The 8,352-nt window shown below is 40.2% G+C and overlaps 1 long non-coding RNA gene across 1 annotated transcript in view; it reads left to right on the forward strand.

The window, feature by feature from the left end:
• Positions 1-1,216: 1,216 nt before the first annotated feature.
• The window catches only part of LOC145867002 (uncharacterized), an 8,354-nt gene continuing 1,218 nt past the window's right edge, over positions 1,217-8,352 (forward strand). The window contains exons 1-3 of the long non-coding RNA XR_014383185.1: positions 1,217-1,443; positions 3,480-3,563; positions 4,929-5,027. This is a non-coding gene — a long non-coding RNA (uncharacterized LOC145867002). The remainder of the gene's footprint in view (positions 1,444-3,479; positions 3,564-4,928; positions 5,028-8,352) is intronic.

Here is an 8,352-nt window from a genome sequence, read left to right on the forward strand (position 1 = left end):
GATTAGGCCAGGCTCGCAGTTGACGTTCCAATTCATCCCAAAGGTGTTCAACGGGGTTGAGGTCAGCGCTCTGTGAAGGACAGTCAATTTCTTCCACACCAATCTCGACAAACAATTTCTGTATGGACCTCGCTTTGTGCACAGGGACATTGTCAATCAGAAATAGGAATGGGCCTTCCCCAAAATGTTGCCACAGTTGCCAGCACAGAATCATCTAGAATGTAATTGTATGTTGTAGCGTTACGATTTCCCTTCACTGGAACTAAGGAGACTAGCCCGAACCATGGAAAAACAGCCCCAGACCATTATTCCTCCTCCACCAAACTTTACAGTTGGCAGTATACGTTGGGGCAGGTAGTGTTCTCCTGGCATCCGCCAATCCCAGACGTGACAGTCGGACTGCCAGATGGTGAAGCGTGATTCATTACTCCAGAAAACGCGCTTCAGCACTTGGCTGCCCGTTCTGTGAGTTTGTGTGGCCTACCACTTCACGCTTGAGCCATTGTTTCTCCAAGATGTTTCCACTTCACAATAACTGCATTTACAGTTGACCAGGGAATCTCTAGCAGGGCAGAAATGTGATGAACTGACTTTGTGGAAAGGTGGCATCCTATGACGGTGCCACGTTGAAAATCACTGAGCTCTTCAGTAAGGCCTTTCTACTGCCAATGTTTGTCTATGGAGATTACATGGCTGTGTGCTCAATTTTATAGACCTGTCAGCAGCAGGTGTCTGAAATTGCTGAATCCACAAATTTGAAGGGGTGTCTACATACTTTTGTATATCTAGTGTGTGTGTATTTATATATATACACTAGATATACACTAGATATACACTAGATATACAAAAGTATGTAGAACTGCGCATGTGCAGGCCGTCAAACCAAAGACACATACATTTATACTAACTAGACACAGACGCACATGTCATGGAGACGTTGGTTTGCTGAACTGATGGTAGAAACACACCGTCGGGTCTAACGGTCGTCTCACACCGAACTGTGCATGTGCAGGCCGTCAAACCAAAGACACTCCTTCGATATAAAGTCGTTTTTGACTAAAATAATAACGTGTCAGTTTGTCTCTTTCACGAAGTTGGAGTAATAACATGTTCAAATACTTAAGACATTGGCTCCAATCTAGGTTTTGCCTTTAGATTTAGAGAAAATGTACATCTAAGGAGGAATTTTTCACTTCTGACTTCTCAATCCCCAAATCACAACATCGGTCTACTTCCTACAGTCTGCTTCCCAAGCGGTCCCAGTAGACTCGGGATGTTGGTCTCTGGGTTTAGGAATTCTGTTATGTCATTTCCTCATGAAGTTGAAAGTAAGTTTGTGGGCTAATGCACGTACGAAAGGGATGTTGAAACTCTGGCGCACATTTCTCGGCAACATTAGAAGTCGGGTAAAAGTATTGATTTGAAGGAAAGACGAGCAGACTGGTAAGTCTAGAAGCTACTTACACACTATTATAAAGTTAGGTCGTAGTCAGACATTTAATAGTCAAGAGTAGGTTTGATCTATGATCTCTTATCACCATGGGTGTAGTGCTGAGGAGCGCGAGGGAGCACTTTCAATTTGAGAATACAATAAACATTATTCTGATCAATTCTAAATAAATTATATTTAATTACCAGGTAAATGGTAACGTTACTGTTACAAAAAAAACTGATTTCTAATAAGATTTTAGCACGGTTAGCTGAAGCTGAATAGTCAGAAAGAATTGGAGGATGGATTTTATACATCTTCTAAAACAGGGCTCTCCGATCCTGTTCCTGGAGAGATACCATCCTGTAGGTTTTCATTCCTATTCAAAACTAGTCACCTGATTAAAATAATTAGTTGGTTTATAAGATAAATCAGGTTAGTTACAGCTGTGGTTGTAGTGAGACCCTACCGGAGGGTAGCGCTCCAGGAACAAGGTTGGAGTGAGACCCTACCGGAGGGTAGCGCTCCAGGAACAGGGTTGGAGTGAGACCCTACCGGAGGGTAGCGCTCCAGGAACAGAGTTGGAGTAAAACCCTACCGGAGGGTAGCGCTACAGAAACAGGGTTGGAGTGTAACCCTACCGGAGGGTAGCGCTCCAGGAACAGGGTTGTAGTGAAACCCTACCGGAGGGTAGCGCTCCAGGAACAGGGTTGTAGTGTAACCCTACCGGAGGGTAGCGCTCCAGGAACAGGGTTGTAGTGTAACCCTACCAGGTTTAGACTGGTCATCTATGATATGTAGGTTATATACAGTACATTCTCTGTCCTGCTACTGGTAGGACTATAACATTATGTTGATCTGAACAGGTTTAGACTGGTCATCTATGATATGTAGGTTATATACAGTACATTCTCTGTCCTGCTACTGGTAGGACTATAACATTATGTGAACTGATCTGAACAGGTTTAGGCTGGTCATCTATGATATGTAGGTTATGTACAGTACATTCTCTGTCCTGCTACTGGTAGGACTATAACATTATGTTGATCTGAACAGGTTTAGACTGGTCATCTATGATATGTAGGTTATATACAGTACATTCTCTGTCCTGCTACTGGTAGGACCAGGGACGGAAATCCCGGGGGGGACGGGGGACACACGACAATGCCTCACAATGGTTTGATCCACTGCCAGTTCCTTAGCTTGCTAGGTAACAGAGAGGTCGTATCTATTGTCTGAAAGGCACTCAATGCACGTAACTGACGTGAGGTTAATCCAGTCAATCGCGCACACACACTAGCTGATTATGCAGAGCTAGCGCGCAAATATTAACTATTAAGCTAGCTAGTACCTATTCCATTTATGTGGCGTCGTCAAAGATGGAATCTGCATGCAGATGATGTAAGTTAGTGCTTCAAAGTCCCTGTGATAAGGTTAGCGATAAACTGAAATCCAAACTGAACAGAACTACACTCTCTTCTACCATTGTCTTAAATATATTTAATGGTCTCGTTGCAAAAGCTAAATTGTCACAAGTTAACTTTTATTTATTTATTTTATTTCACCTTTATTTAACCCGGGTAGCAAAGATTATAGCAAACACCACTGAAACTGAATTGGTGCTCGCTTGCTTTGCAAATTCAGCTATTGTTGGAAGCCAGCCAATATGAAACAAACTATTAAAATTACAAAAGGTTGCAGCATATAATGTGTAAATGGTGAACTCATACAGCTGTCAACTCTTGTCATTTTAATCCGTTTCACATTTGCTAGCTACCTTTTAGATCGAAGCCCAAATAGAATGATAAAAGATAAGATGATAGAAGCCCATCTCCTACTGTAAATAACCTACACACTGTGTGTGTGTGTGTAGCCAGCCAGCCAGGTAGAAAAATGGCAGAAAAATAAAAGACGGACATCAGAGTATTTTTCAATACACCAAACGTATAGTAAAAACCCTAGTAGCCTAATATCTCAAAGACTAGTTGATAAAATGTTCATAAGAAAGAAGTGAAATGCTAATAGAAATGTTTCACAATGATGTCATTAGGCAGAGCAGGCAACAGATGGCACACAGACAGCAGAGTTGGGGACAGATATGCAGGGACAGACTGGCAGAGACAGGGAGTCTCAGGTAAGTTTGTTGAGTCTTTGTTTGTCAACATTATGAAAGGTTCTCCATTTTTTTTACTTGTATAATAGGAACATAATTGGAAAATGCCATGGATACCTCCACTCTCAACTTAAACTGGTGACTGAACTAAGATTTGTTAAAGGCAATGGTATTGCTGTTGTGATTAGTTGTGTAGTTTTGGGTACTGGTAGTTAGGAGTACGGCAAACACCTTATTTCTTTGGTTCCTCAATATACATTTACCATATTACAATGTAGGCTATGTGTTACAGCACTACTTTTGGTGTCCCCCTCAGGAATTGCTCTTGAGAAAATTTCATGTAATTGTCCCCTCCAAAGTTGATATCAGATTTTCGCCAATGGGTAGGACTATAACATTATGTTGATCTGAACAGGTTTAGACTGGTCATCTATGAAATGTAGGTTATATACAGTACATTCTCTGTCCTGCTACTGGTAGGACTATAACATTATGTTGATCTGAACAGGTTTAGGCTGGTCATCTATGATATGTAGGTTATATACAGTACATTCTCTGTCCTGCTACTGGTAGGACTATAACATTATCTTGATCTGAACAGGTTTAGACTGGTCATCTATGATATGTAGGTTATATACAGTACATTCTCTGTCCTGCTACTGGTAGGACTATAACATTATGTTGATCTGAACAGGTTTAGACTGGTCATCTATGATATGTAGGTTATATACAGTACATTCTCTGTCCTACTACTGGTAGGACTATAACATTATGTTGATCTGAACAGGTTTAGACTGGTCATCTATGATATGTAGGCTATAGCCGAGGTATAGACCTTGATCTGCATATCACTAACAAAACGCCATTATATATTATAACCTAGCCTACTTTACATAATATAATGATTTCCCCCTCAGATCAATCATGTCCGTTTTAGCCCTTCTGTCTACATTCTCAGATACGTTTAGAAAAGAACAGATTGGAAGACAATAAATAGTCTACTGTTAGTGAATACAAATATGTGTGAGACATGGCCTTGTGTTGCTGTACTGTCTATAACTACCTTAACAAACAGAGACTTATTATTATTATTATTATTGTTGCTGTACTGTCTATAACTACAGTGACTTATTATTATTATTATTATTATTATTGTTGCTGTACTGTCTGTAACTACCTTAACAAACAGTGACTTATTATTATTGACAGTTACCAAGGAGATGAAATTTTACAACTACATATTCATGTGATTGCATTAAATCACCTGACTGTTTCGATATGTCTGTTAAGTAAATGTTTTATAAGAGATAATTATTAAATGATAACAATTGACATTCAATAATTACTGTGTCAACCACAACCAACATGCTGGATCTCTGTTTACAGGGGTCAGTGCTCTAAAATGAGTCTCTCTGGGGAGAGGAAGGAGGGGGGCCCTGCCTCTAAAATGAGACTCTCTGGGGAACATGACACCAAATCTAAGAGGTGAGATGACAATTTTGTTTAAGAATTATTAAGAGTTTTTTTCAAAAATGCCATTTCCAAAAATTTTCACATTTGTTTTTTTAATCATAAATGGCTGCTTATGGGACCTTCAATATTACCGTTCTCAGATTTTTAATTCATAGTTTTTAGATGTGTATTATTATAAATTTTTTATTGCAAAACGCAATATATCCATTGTTTAGCAGGAATGGAATGTTCGTATTCTGTATATTTGACTGGGATATGTGATTGTCTCACCTAGATATCTTTAGATGAATGCACTTACTGTAAATCACTCTGGATAAGAGCATCTGCTAAATCAGGGGTTCTCAATCCGGGGTCTGTGGAGGTACTGCAGGGGCTCCACGGCACCCTGAATGTACTCGTTACAATGTACCACATTTGATAGAATTTTCACATGACACAACCACTTTGCCTGCTCTTAATTATTGCCTAATATAATGGAATACATATTTTCTTTACCAATTCTGATCGTTGTTACAATAAGAATTTTGACAATATTCCCGTTATATCACCACACTCTTCACACCCGTTTAACAACTCTAAATAGCTTTGGCATAGTAGGCATCAAGTCCCTTGCCAATAATGTTGCCTACAACGTTGCATACAATGTTCATTTTCATCGAACACATATTACGCCCGAGATGCCTTCAACTGCCTAATTTATAGCCACGCCCAATTTAGGATTATTTTTTAACAATGTGATGTTGCGCTCCAAAGGGATATCTTGAAATAACATGATGTAGATAATTAAATAATCAAAAGAAAACCGTGTTTATTTTACACTCTTAGAAAAGAAGGTTCCTTATAGAACCAAAAAGGCTTCTATCACTTCCTTAATATATGGAACCACTAAAAGTTATATATATATTTAGGTTCAGTGAAGAAGATCTACTAGAGTTCTGATCAACGGAAGGTGATTGTTTTGAGGATGTGAACCCAGCAGCCCTCCAGTGGTCAGATCAATTCCACCTGTTTATTTCAGCACTCGGCCCAGGATTCGAACCAGCCACCTTTCAAACACAGGTTCAAATCCCGCCACAGCTCCAACTCCTTAGCCTCTGGGTGAAAACCAGAGATAATCTTCAGAAATAAGCATGAGTTAATCTGCCAAAATGAAGACAAAATGCTATGCAGACATACATGGTATCACTTGTGATACATAAATATTATACATACATATTATACATAAATATTACACATAAATATCATACATAAATATGATACATAAATATTATAAATAAATATTACACATACATATTATTCATAAATAATTTCCAAAAGCACAAGACATACTGTTGCATGTAGGTCTATATTATTAATGGATTGATCATATAGAAATAGAAAACAATATTTTTACTACCCCAAAGTATTTACATGTGGTGCAGGAACCACTGACTCGCTGCATTATTCTATAGTATTATCAAGACACCTGCTGTTAACTCTTAACTACTTAGGACAGCTCACGAGGTGTCCTAAATATCTGCTGACTAGGTGGGAGTAGAGACTTCATGCATAGCTTTAATTTATACCCAGAAGTGTAAAATGTCTGTATTCTCAGCACTTATACGACCAATTTTCTACTCTGAGACGCTTTGTGGATATGGGCCCAGATCTCAAAATATTGTTGCAATAAATGTTTGTTTAACATAGAGAAAAATGAATATTACTAATGTAACCCACTGTAAAGACTGGGTTTAGTTGATTGTGTGGCACTGCTCTTGTCCGCGTTCTGGAACTGGCCCCGTCCCCGTACAGAACTGTCCACGTCCCCATACTGTGTGGCGCCAAACATATTGTCAGGTTACGTGCAGAGTGGGCTGAGGTGATCTTGGGGAATAATGACAGAGTTTGTTACAGTGTTGAGACACCGAAGTTTATTGTTCAATTTGCTTTTGGTTTACGGTCAGGGACAGTATGAGTGTAGCCAGATCCTTTTCACTCTCTATCCTTGTTTCATTTTGTGGTTCACCGGATTCGTCATCATCATCGAGACAAACGACAGATGAACGTCCTGCTAGCTAGCCAAGCTAGTCGGTACAGCTAGGTATGCTAGCTAGCTACTCTACCAGCAGCATCATAGTTATCCTAGCTAGTCGGTACAGCTAGGTAAGCTAGCTAGCTACTCTACCAGCAGCATCCTAGTTATCCTCGCTAGTCGGTACAGCTAGGTAAGCTAGCTAGCTACTCTACCAGCAGCATCCTAGTTATCCAAGCTAGTCGGTACAGCTGGGTAAGCTAGCTAGCTACTCTACCAGCAGCATCCTAGTTATCCTAGCTAGTCGGTACAGCTAGGTAAGCTAGCTAGCTACTATACCAGCAGCATCCTAGTTATCCTAGCTAGCCGGTACAGCTAGGTAAGCTAGCTAGCTACTCTACCAGCAGCATCCTAGTTATCCTCGCTAGTCGGTACAGCTAGGTAAGCTAGCTAGCTACTCTACCAGCAGCATCCTAGTTATCCTAGCTAGTCGGTACAGCTAGGTAAGCTAGCTAGCTACTCTACCAGCAGCATCCTAGTTATCCAATCCTCCCTCTCTCGTTGACAGATGCTGGCTACCTCTGTCCGGTTCTCCTCTCTTCACTAGATGGACGGTAACTTTAGTGTTTAACCCCTCTGTATCCAAGGACTAAACTTTTGAATATTATTTTCGGGGCGCCTCAAGTAGGCTGGACACATTCCATTTTTTTTTAAAATTCTCAGCTGCCTCACCAACGTCTGAATGTGCATTAATAACTTTTAATTGCTAAATATTTCCAATAGATGGCAGCATAAGACCACAAAGCATCAGTTATAGGCTACAAGCAGCAGTATGATTGACATAAAATAGCATGCAACCACAGACTATATGTCCCATGATTTTCTAAAATGGTCACTCATTAACATGACTTTAGTTAGCTATATATCTCGTTTTAGGGCTGTGTTGCTTTTGGGAGAGCAAAATAATAGTGACTATAGCAGGTATTGAACCCCGGGTAAATTATCACTAGTCAGAACCTCAACCTCAGTATACATGCATTATAAAAAGTCATCTTAATATCTGATATTGCGAGTAAACAACCTCGGAATAGAAAAGACAAGAGTGCGCCTTCCAGCCCACCAATAAATTACATAATTCAACCCTCTCGGTTAGTAAATTTACCTCAACATGCCCCTGGAGAAGGCAGAGCGACGACACCAGCTTTTTACCGGGGCTGAGTTGACTACTAGAGAGAGAAGGCAGAGTGACGACACCAGCTTTTTACCGGGGCTGAGTTGACTACTAGAGAGAGAAGGCAGAGTGAAGACACCAGCTTTTTACCGGGG

This window comes from Salmo salar, unplaced genomic scaffold, assembly GCF_965601325.2.
Source record: "Salmo salar unplaced genomic scaffold, fSalSal1 ptg000152l, whole genome shotgun sequence".
Taxonomy (NCBI): domain Eukaryota; kingdom Metazoa; phylum Chordata; class Actinopteri; order Salmoniformes; family Salmonidae; genus Salmo; species Salmo salar.